Below are 11,981 nucleotides of genomic sequence, written 5' to 3'. Positions count from 1 at the left end.
TTAAACACTTTCGTGCAGGGGTTGCTCGCCCAGGCGAGCTAACCTGCATTTTTTTTGTGTGGAAGAAATAAGTAAGGCTTTCTATGGGTCGGCGTTCGCTTACTCAAACCCCCTCAGGGTGTATTAGGCATCCAATATTTGTTTTAAAGACACAACAGTAATAATTACTGGGAATTTAAAGGATACTAGGCTGCATTGCAGCGGAGCTTTCCGTTTGCCCAGAGCTATGCAAGGGACGACGATCCATCGGTCATGACCCTAGCCTCTACCTGCGTCCGTCCCTAAGTACCTGAAGTAGGAGACGACATTGTGTGGCAAACCGTGGCCGCGTTACCGTTTTACCTTGATGGGTTTCTGCCTTCAGCTTTGTCCCGGCATCTGACCACTGCCTAAGACGCTTCTGCCCCTATTATCACAAAATATGCATACGTATGCGTATGCATGAGTGTTTTAAAATGCAACAATCTTTTTAGTGAAAGTTGGTTAGGTTCAGTTTTAATTAAGCGCCTGGGGCATCCCATGGACTGAGCGAAAGGCTCAGGTTATCACAATCGTACATGGTTTAAAGGACACAAAGTGAGGACTGAAGTCTCAAACTCATATTCTCTTCTCTTAAAAGACTATGACAAGAAAATTACAGCGAACAGGAATCCCTGGGGGAAACCAATAAGAACACATAAAAATAAAAGAACATGTAGCGATATCCTTTAATTGCCCCAGATTCTAAGCGTAGTATCGCTTGACAACATCAGAGTTCACGGGTAGAGGTAGCTCCTCGCCATCCATGTTGGTAAGCACCAAGGCCCCTCCGGAAAAAGCCCTTTTCACAATGAAAGGTCCCTCGTAGTTCGGGACCCACTTCCCTCAACTATCTTTAACAGCGTGGGACATCTTTTTCAGCACAAGGTCCCCCTCGTTGTCAGAGGCCTCAAGCGGGTATTCCTTGCCTTCAACGTATTGTTTGATATCGAAGTATCAAGGCTTACCATCCTTCTCTTCTTCTATTAAACAACAATGTGCAGGCTTACCACGACATCTAAATTCGATGTACGGCAAATCTTCGTGCGGGCTTAGTTGGAACATGGACGCTAGAGTGGCAAGGGTGTCGGCCATCTGATTTTCCTCTATGGGAATATGATGAAAGAATATGTCATCAAAGAATTATATCAACTTCCTGATGTAAGCCTGGTAAGGCACCAATTTGTGGTCTCTGGTCTCCCACTCACCCTTTAACTGATGAATCACCAATGTCGAGTCCTCGTACACCTTGAGCAACTTGACCTTGAAGTCGATTGCCGCTTGGATCCCAAGGGCACACGCCTCATACTCAACTATGTTGTTTGTGCAGTTGAAACCCAACCTATCCGGGGAAACCAATACCGCCCCAACTCCATGGCCTAGTGCATTAGATGCACCGTCAAACCACACGATCCACTTGTCCCTGTCCTTATCCTCTACTTCCTCCTCAAACAAGGTCATGATGTCCTCATCAGGGAATTTTGGATGCATAGGCTGATAGTCATTGATGGGTTATTGAGCTAGGTAATCTTCCAAGGCACTCCCCTTTATCGCCTTTTGAGTGACATAAACAATATCAAACTCTGACAATAGAACCTGCCACTGAGCTATCCGTCCAGTGAGACCGGGCTTTTCAAAGATTCACAGTCATATACAGGATAAGGGGTCTTTCGGGCCCCGGTGGCACGAGCACAGGAGGATTCATGAGGCACCATTTAATCCTTTCGAACACTACTTGACAATCATCGTCCCACTGGACGGACTGATTCTTACGCAATAACTTGAAAAGAGGCTCACAAGTGGCGGTCAGCTGTGATATGAACCTTGCTATGTAGTTCAACCTTCTCATGAAACCTCGGACCTACTTCTCGGTGCGTGGTTCAGGAATTTTGAGGATTGCCTTTACCTTGTCTGGGTCTACCTCTATTCCTTTCTGACTCACGACAAAACCAAGTAACTTTCCAGATTTGACCCCGAAAGTACACTTCACGGGGTTCAGCCTTAATTGGTATTTACGCAATTGCTCGAACAACTTCTGCAAATTGACAAGGTGTTCCTCCTCGGTCCTCGATTTAGCAATCATGTCATCCTTGTAGACTTTGATCTCTTTATGCATCATGTCTTGGAATAACACCACCATGGCCCGCTGGTAAGTTGCCCCAGCGTTCTTGAGCCCAAAGGACATCACCTTGTAGCAGAAAGTTCCCCATAGGGTTACGAAGGTTGTCTTTTTCATATCCTTCGGTGCCATCTTTATCTGATTATAGCCCGAAAACCCTTCCATGAAAGAAAACAGGGCAAAAATGGCCATATTATCTACAAGGACGTCGGTGTGCGGTAAAGGAAAGTTATCCTTCAGACTAGCTCGGTTTAGATCCCGATAGTCCACGCACATTCGCACCTTTCCATCCTTTTTAGGGACTGACACGACATTGGCGACCCACTCTAGATACCGAGCCACCGCCAAGAAACCAGCGTTGAATTGCTTCTTCACTTCTTCCTTTATTTTTAGGGACATCTCGGGCTTCATTCTCCTCAGTTTTTGATTTACCGGAGAACACTTGGGATTTAGAGGTAGTCTATGTTGTACGATGTCCGAGCTCAAACCAGGCATATCTTGGTAGGACCAAGCAAAGATGTCTTGGTAGTCTCGCAACAGAGCCACCAATTCATCTCGGACGTTTGCGGTCATGCAAGTGCCGACCTTGACTTCCTTTCTTTCTTTGCCAACACCTTAGTTCACAACTTTTGTTTCCTCTCGGTGTGGCTTCACTTCATTTTCTTCTTGCTCGACCATCCTTCTCAAATCCGGGGGAAGTCCTCAATCCTCATCTTCTCCTTTCTCGGCTTGATTTATTAGTTGCTTAAAATCAATATCTGGGTCCTCGGTATCACTACTTTCACAGGACTCATTGTTGGATCTACGTCAAATCATTTAATCACAAAAAAATAAATATGCAGAAGAATGAAAATAGATGAAAGTGCGAGAGGGAACACATCAAATGAGAAAGGGTTGTGTATTTATAATTGTGGGAACATCAAAGAAAAGATATGCCCAATGGGAAGCAAACCCTAAAGCCTAGGCCCAACAATAGGGTTGGAACTATTGAATTACATTGAATTTTTCATGGAAATCCTGGGTTGTTCGATGACTTGCCAATTCCCCAATTCAAACTCTGGAGGACACGACCGCACCCGGTCAGTCTTGAGGGGTTTTTTCGTTTATCACTGCAACCCGTCCCTCGCACATCCACCCTGTACTAACGAAACTTTCATCAATGTGACAAAAAGGGACTCTTTCCACTTGTAGCCCTTGTGGCTGAGCCGAGTTTCTCTCATTCCTTTCTAAGGCAATCCTCCTCTTGTCGGCACGCGTAGGCTCGTAACCCTACCCAAACCTTCTGAGATTCTCTGTAAAATCCACCAAACTTACTATGCCATTCCCGTTTTGGCCCAAACCCATTCCGGGCTCATATCTGTGCCCCAACATAACCCGAGCCACCATAAAAGCGGCACCAGATGAGCATGGCTGCATCAAGGGAGACTCCACGTAAGCATTGCTCACAACTTCCAGTGCCTGGAAGGATGTTTCCAATGACTCATCTGCAGCCTCAACATAAGGCGTAGAAGATGGACAACTTACAAGTATGTCTTCTTCTCCCAAAACTATAATCAGCTGCCCCTCCACCACAAATTTTAACTTCTGGTGCAGCATTTATGGGACCACCCCAACTGAATGAATCCAAGGCCGACCTAATAAGCAACTGTAGGTAGGATTTATGTCCATCACTTGGAAGGTAATTTGTCACACGTGGGGCCCGATTTGAATCGGGAGATCGATCTCTCCCTTTACATCCCGGTGACTACCATCGAAAGCTCGCACCACCATGGAGCTCGGCCTTAGGTGTGACACATTAAAAGGTAGCTTGTCCAAAGTAGCTTTGGGCATGACGTTGAGGGAAGAGTCATTGTTGATGAGCACTTTGGCCACTATGTGGTCCAAACATTTGACAGACACGTGCAAGGCTTTGTTGTGTCCCCTGCGTTCGACGGGTATCTCTTCGTTGGCGAAAGTGAGATAATTATTGGTCGTGATGTTATTGACTATACCCTGAAACCCTCCACGGATATGTCTTGTGCTACATGGGCCTCATTCAAAATCTTGACCAACAATGCCCGATGAGGCTCAGAGTTCATAAGCAGCCCTAATAGAGAAATCCTAGTTGGGGTTTTGTTTAACTGTTCGATCAACTTGAACTCACTCTGTTGGATGATCCTTCCCCTACAATCTTTCCAACCGGGACCTCGTCATTCGGGGTTAGACTCGCCTTATCTTTCTCGCATGTATCCGCCTTTTCCTTCCCTATGTCTTTAGACCGCACCGGTAGCTCAAGCGTCGTGAAGATCCATCCACTATGAGTCATGCCACTCGTACCAGATATGTTTGTAACTTTAGCGGAGGGTAGATCATCCTTAACATGTATGACGAGCGTGTCCTTCCTTCCGTCGGGCCTTTGTGCGACGTACTTGTATGGCACCGCCTTATCACTTTTGTAAGGGAAAGGCGCATGCTTCTTAACTGTAACGGGCTAGAAACCTGGTGAAGTGGATCACCAAAGGCTTGGGCTTACTCGGGTTTTTATCATCTAACTGCATGCATACATCCCCCTCCCTTTTCTTCGCACTATAGACTTCAATGTGGCCCCTATTCATCATTCCCTGTAGCAACTCTTTCGTCATTGGGCACGTCTCCACATCGTGTGATGCCCCTGGATGCATTAAATAGGAATCCCCTTTGTCACCATCAAGGCGAATCATACCAGCCTAGCGCAATGCTTCCAGAATGAACCTTCTAGAGGTTGACACGTCCCCCATTCGCTTTAGCCATTAAGGCTCCCATTCTTCCACTACATTAACCGCCGAGCCTCCATGACTGGCGAGTGGCTTATTCCTCACATTCGGACTGTCCTCTTGAAATGTCAGCCATCCCGCATCAATCAAGCTTTGTACCTTGTGCTTGAAGGCCACATGTTGCTCTATAGAATGCCCTGGAACACCTCCGTGATAGGTGCAAGTTGCGTTGGGATTGTACCATCAGGGAAAGGGAGATTGATAGACCTGTTTGGGGCTTACCACAACCATCTGGTTGCTAATCAAAGATGGTGGTAGGTCAGCATAAGGCATCAGTATCGGGGTGACCTCCGAGGGCTTTCTTTCCCAAAAATTCCTCCTTGGGTTTGTGTTTGCGTTGGGATTGGTGTTTTCGATTGGTCGAGACTGTGTGGGAAACAAATTTTGTGGGGGAGGCCTTTGTGGTTGAGTGGGCAATCTTTGTTGGATGGGCGCCGGATTGGGAGGGGTTCTGATGTTGGCCGAATAATTTGGTTAATGCGGGGAATATTGGTAGGTGGGGTTGTGAGGGGTTTGTTGGGATTTTGGCCATGTGGGAGATGAAGTTACGGCATGGGCTTCTCCCTCCTTCTTCTTAGCTCCACCCGTTCCGGACCTCCTATTGCTTGTACTCGTTGAAGTGGCGTAATCGAATTTGCCCCTTCTTAAGCCCACTTCAATTCTCTTGCCCGCAAACACCAAATCTGCGAAGCTCGAGGGCATATAACCCACCATTTTCTCATAGTAGAACACTGGTAATGTGTCTACTATCTTGGTTATCATCTCCCTCTCCATCATGGGAGGTGCTACTTGGGCTGCCAAATCCCTCCATCTTTGGGCGCACTCCTTGAAAGACTCATGCCCCTTCTTGCACATGTTTTGCAATTGTGTTCTATCGGGAGTGTCATACCCTAATTTTTTCCGGGGACCATTGTTCGTTGGCATGCGACCTTCGTTTGACCACTTCAAAATGCTGAACACTCATCGCGGTTGAATCTGTAAAGTTTTGGGACATTTCGGAAAGAAAACAGCCAAAAACACAAAAGTGGGGGTGAACTCATCAAACACGGGAGGGGTGTGCATAGGAAACTTCATACAGAATATTCTAGAAGGTGGGGTAAACTTAACAATTACCGGGTGCATTTAGGAATCTTCCTCAAGAAGCCTCTAGGCAGCAACCACCTTCATTTTGTTAAAAAATGGCATCCAGGGCTTCCGTAATGCTTCCGTAAAATTTCTTAAAACCTTGGGTTAGCATATTTCACTTAATATTGGTGAAAGGGAAGAGAAAAAAAAATAGGAAAATCAAGTCTGAAATGCTCCCGAAAGGCTTCTATAACTTTTCCGTAAAGTACGAAAAGGAGGGGTGAACTTAGTAATTGGGGTGCGCTCAGAAATCTTCCTAAGAAGCCTTTGGGCGGCAAGCACCTCCCTTTTTTCCTATAAATAGGGGAGGGGAGCTGTTTCAAAAATGTTCATGATTCCTAGGCTATGCATTTTGGCTATTTTGGGTGAAAAAACACATTTCCATGAAGAAAAATCGAGTCAAAGTGCTTCCGTAACGCTTCCGAGATGTTTCCGTGAGCAAATCTATGAAGATTTTCCCCCGTTCCTCATCCGTTCTTCGTTCGTTCTTCGTTCTTCAACTGGTAAGTGTTCGAATTCGAGACTTTCAATTCATTTCTTGTTTTATTTGCTTTCATCTTCATCTCGTTCACTTTCAATTTTCTTTTCTTCCGTTTTTAATGAGTTTTTTACCGTTTATTTAAGCCGTTATCTTGCCTAATAATCGATAAAATGAATTTCAACCGATCATTTGTGTTGTAATCTCGTATAATCACTATTAAAATAAAATCCAACTAATCGTTCACGTTGTAACCTCGGTTAAATAAAAAAAAGAAAAATAATAATAAAATAATCAAAATATCTTGAAAAATTAATAATAAAATAATCAAAATATCTTTGAATAAAATAATAAAAAAAATCAGTTGGACGTTTTTCTTTGAAAGTTTCCTTGAATGAATTGACTATAATAACCAAAGTGAAACTAAGGCCAAAATCAACTCACAAACCAAGCTTTGTCCGCAAAAAGTCACTTAAAACCGTTTTAAGGTCTAACGCCTTAAACAGTTATCTTTGCTTTTATTGGTTAACATGGACTGTTCAAAAGCATAAAATCAACACCTAACTTTACCGCTTTTGCAAGAACTACGTAGGTCTGATTTCCTCATCGCAATTGAGGATACGTAGGAGCGAGGGAAACACCCTTGTCGACCACAAAAAGATAAAAAAATACAAAAGGCCCATAAAAAACATTAAAACATAAAAAAGGGAAAATAAAACAAATTGAAGACCTGATATTGCATATTTGATTAAAGACTATCGTCCCTTGTGATGGACGCATGGGGTGCTAATACCTTCCCCGTGCGTAAAAACAACTTCCGAACCTTTCACGATTAAAGTTCGTAGACCACACGTTCCGGTTTTTCCGACGTTTTCCTCGAATAAACGTTGGTGGAGACTCCGCGCGCCTTCCTCCCTTAGAAGACGCATTCGTGAGCCCTCGCGTCGCCCTCCCGCCGAAGGGTAGGTTGCGATAGGGAGCCATGTCGATTTTGTATTGATAATGCCTAATGAAAACAACCATTAAGTCCTTCCAAGAATGGATGTGGGAAGCTTCCAGGTTAGTATACCAAGTGATTACCGCTCCGGCCAAACTCTCTTGAAAAAATGCATCAAGAGTTTCTCATCTCTTGAGTATACCCCCATCTTCCTAGAATATATCTTCAAGTGGTTCTTAGGACAAGTGGTCTCTTTGTACTTGTCGAAGTCTGGCACCTTGAATTTGGGAGGGATAAAGACGTCAGGCACTAGGCATAATTCTGCCATGTCGGCAAAAGGGTAGTCACCAATCCCCTCAATGGCCCTCAGCTAGTCTCCTCATCGAGAAATGCAAGGGTTGGAGCGGGTGATGTTGAGGGGCCCCTGAGGTATTGGGCTGAGGCATGCCACCAAATGTTGGTCCCTCAGTGGCATATGCAGGGTAAGGTTCGAACTCGCCCAGAGCGTGGTCTCGGGGCTCTTCACGGGCCTCTCCCATAGGTTGAGCAAAGGGTGCATGCCCCGACTAGGGTTGTTGGCTTTCAAGGAGAACAGGAACGGAGTGGTTGGCGTTCTCGTTGGGCTCATGCACCGCATTGGGTGGTGTATAGTTAGGTGGCAAGCCGTACGATGGGAAAGAATTCTTACTTTGCACAATATGGGGACCGCCTGTACTGCCCAACACTTCTCTTCCCTTACCTACCACGTCTAGGACTGGACGACTTGTTTGGTTTATGCCGAATGGGTGAGTTAGATCTGCCTCAACAGCGGCATTGATGGTGGCAACTACGACCATGTTGTCCTCCATTATCCTTCTCATACTCATCATGGCCTCCATCATGGAGGTCATTTGGTCCTTCATGGCCTCCATGTCCGCCTTCATCTGCTCTTGCACCTCCTCTATTTCACTCATGATTTTAGTTTTGGCACGTGTTTGGTAGGGGTGCCGTAAGGCGCATTCGTTCTTTTTGGTTATTGTGTTAAGCCAAAATTTATTGGCTTATGCTAATTTTGGTTAGAATGCAAGACTTGGATCTAGATACATTTGGCTTAAGCTAAATTTAGGCCTAATGTTTTATTTCACCCTAAATGCTTTCTTAAGAGTTTCTAAATCAGTTCTAAGTGTATATATATCATTGTTTTATGAGTTATAAAGAAGAAATAAAATTATTTTTCTATTAATGTCATTAAATTCATCGTTCATGAGAATTGTAAGGATTCATGGTGTTGAATGCCTTACTACTGCTAGATGGGTTCTTAAGTGTGAATAAATATGAATGATGAATTTATAACATGGTGAACATACTGGTGGTAGTGAAGTTTATGAATGTTTGTATGGTTGAAGTGTATTATATATTTGGTTATACATACACATTCATATACATATATGACGAGTAGAGGGCATTGTATATGGGTAGACTCATAAGTTGAGAGTTCTAGGTGAGAAAATCCCTTACAAGGGTAAGCCAATACCCACACTTGGCTATATCTTATAAATGACACTTACGCCATCGGGTTAGCTCAAGGGACTCTCTAAATGGTTAGAGTGAGACTATGTTAGGGGATGAGGCCTATGGGGATTGTCCAAAAGTTGTAGAAATCTCCATGGAATCGAGTCAATGTGACATAACATGATGTAAATATATATTGAATGATATTGTTTGATTCGTGATTTATTTGATTAATTCCAATTTCCTTTTAAATTAATTACCTCATAACTTTAGCTCTTTAAATATCCTTTTTTTGTATATAAGCTTACCCTTGCATGTGACACATGTGGTTGGGACTGTGGTGATCTTGAACTGAGTGTATAAGGGAGTACATGACATTTAGGTGGATCTTTGAGGGTAAAGCATACAAGGGATGAAGACACAATCTTTTCCTTCTCTTATTTCATTTATTTCTTATGCATAGAATGGATGAGCTTAGGAGTATATATTATGTATTTACCTTGTAAAGAAATACACATGTAGATAGTTTTATGTTAAATTGAGTATGATAGTATTATATGTTGTGTATGAAAGTGCTAGTATACTAAGTGTTCGCCAATTAAGATTTGTACGTGGGTGATTGATATTTTAAGCTTGATATTATATATGTTAGGTTTATGATCGAGAAGAATTCACCAGTAATGTTGAAAAAAAGTAAACTAATTAGAGAATTCCTTTTAAACTTAACGAAATAAAATATTTTGTTAGACATGTAACAAAGGCGTATCGTTACATGATACAATTTCTTTATTCTTGAAATATTTGTGAGAAATGACTTGATAACCAAGTAGCTTGTTCAAAGGTTTAAGATTTTTGTTATATTTTATGATGCTTATGTCTTCCTTTTCAATGTGAGAAATATGTTCTAGCATAATTGTGTTTTATTGCATGCTTGATTGATAGTATGTCTTCGCTATCACTCAGTGACATACTTAAATTGAGAAAATTAATTAGTTTGAACCAATTATGATGATTGGTATTGTAACCTAAGAATTATTCTCATGCATGTAAAGCTTATCGACATCATTGATAAGTCTCTTATGGAAGCACCTGACTTGAATGATGTTGAAGAAACTAATACTTATCAGACGTATTTCAATGAATCCTTTAGTGCCAAATGCATTATTCTAGCATTAATAAGTTCAGAACTCCAGAGGCAACATGAGGATATAGATCCATAAGAAATCATAAAAAATCTTAAGACGTATGGTTGTAAGAGCAAGACGACTAGGCACCAATTATCTAAGGCTTTGTTTAGGTCCATAATGACTGCAAATGCTTAGGTTGAATTGCATGTTTTGAAGATGATTGATCTGATAGATCAACTTGAGAAGTCATAATTCAAGCTTAGGAAAGATGATGATGAATGTTTCTTTTGTAAGAAGAAAGGACTTTAGAAAAGAATCTACAAGAAATAATTTTATTCCTTAAAAAAAAAGAAACAAGGTGAGACATTAATGAAAAATGTTTTCATGATCTCTTTAATTATCACTAAATTCTTCAATGTGGGTATTAGATACAAGCAGTAGTTTTAACATCTGCAATACGTTGTAGGGGATGCAGATAAATAGATGGTTGAAAAAAAAAGAGATTAATCTTCAATTTAGAAATGGAGAAAATGTCATCGCCTTAACTTTAGGATCTATTTGTTTTAATAATGCACATGGGTAAAGTACTGGTGTTAGAGGATTGTTATATGGTCTGAAATTTGTTTGAAACATTATTTTAATTTTTATGTTGGGCAAGGAGGTATTGACATTCTTTTTAATAATAACATTTACTTAATTTATCATGATGATAATTTATGTGTGAATGATTATCTCCAACACAACATTTTTGTCTTACCAATATCAACAAGTAACAAAGTTTAACATACAAATCATCGTTATGATAAATTAAGCAAATGTTATTATTCAAAAACCTCTCTTGTCCAACATAAAAATTGAAATAATGTTTGAAACAAATTTTGGAACATAATAACAATCCTCTAACACTAGGACTTTGCCAGTGGACATTGTTTAAGAAATAGATCATATAGCTAAGGTGGCAACATTTGCTCCATTCTCTACTTGAAGATTGATCTATCTTTTCTTTAACAATCTACTTATCTGCATCCCCTGCAACACATTGCAAATGTTAAAACTATCGTTTGTATCTAATACTTACATTAAAGAATTAGTACGTGACAATTAAAGAGATGATGAAAACATTTTTCATTAATGTCTCATTTTGTTTCTTATTTTAAAAGAATCAAGATATTTCTTGTAGCCTCTCTTTCAGTGTCCTTTCTTTTTACAAAAATAAACATTCAAGATTAGTTTGGTTAGAATTGACTTTATTGTGCTTGTATTTTGTCATATTACCCTTAGGTCCTATAGACTTCCTTTTTGGTACATATTTTCCTTTGCCTTTCATCTTGGAGTTCTTGCCAACCACAATGATAGTTCCTTTTTTTCTTTTCAGAAACAATTTGATTCTCATAATCAATTAACAAATTAAGCATCTCAGGTAAATCACAATTCATTTTGTTCATGTTGAAATTCACAATGAACTATGAAAATGTATTGGGGAGTGACTGTAGAATTAATCAAGCCTTGAGAAAGCTCTTTCCCAAGCTTGCATTTTGACTTTTCAAGTTGTTCTATCAGATCAATTATCTCAAAGCAAGCAGTCCAACTTGAGCATTTGAGATCATTTTGGACCTAAACAAAGCCTTATATATCTGGTATCTAGTCATCTTGCTTTGGGCATTGTACATCTTCTTTTAATGTTCAATGATTTCCTATGGGTCCATATAATTTTAAGTCATAAGAAAAATCAACACCCTTAATATTTTTTATTAGATGCAAATAACTACAAAGTGTAAAAGTTGTGTCTTACATAGCGCATTGTATCTGCGTCTAAAAAATCATATGGAAGCAAACATTTGATAAGCATTTAAGACTTCATTAATGTTGTGTCTGAGATCTATTTTGCAGTAAA

Source organism: Glycine max, chromosome 12 (genome assembly GCF_000004515.6).
Source record: "Glycine max cultivar Williams 82 chromosome 12, Glycine_max_v4.0, whole genome shotgun sequence".
In the NCBI taxonomy this organism is placed as follows: Eukaryota; Viridiplantae; Streptophyta; class Magnoliopsida; order Fabales; family Fabaceae; genus Glycine; species Glycine max.
This window is presented reverse-complemented; position numbering follows the sequence as displayed.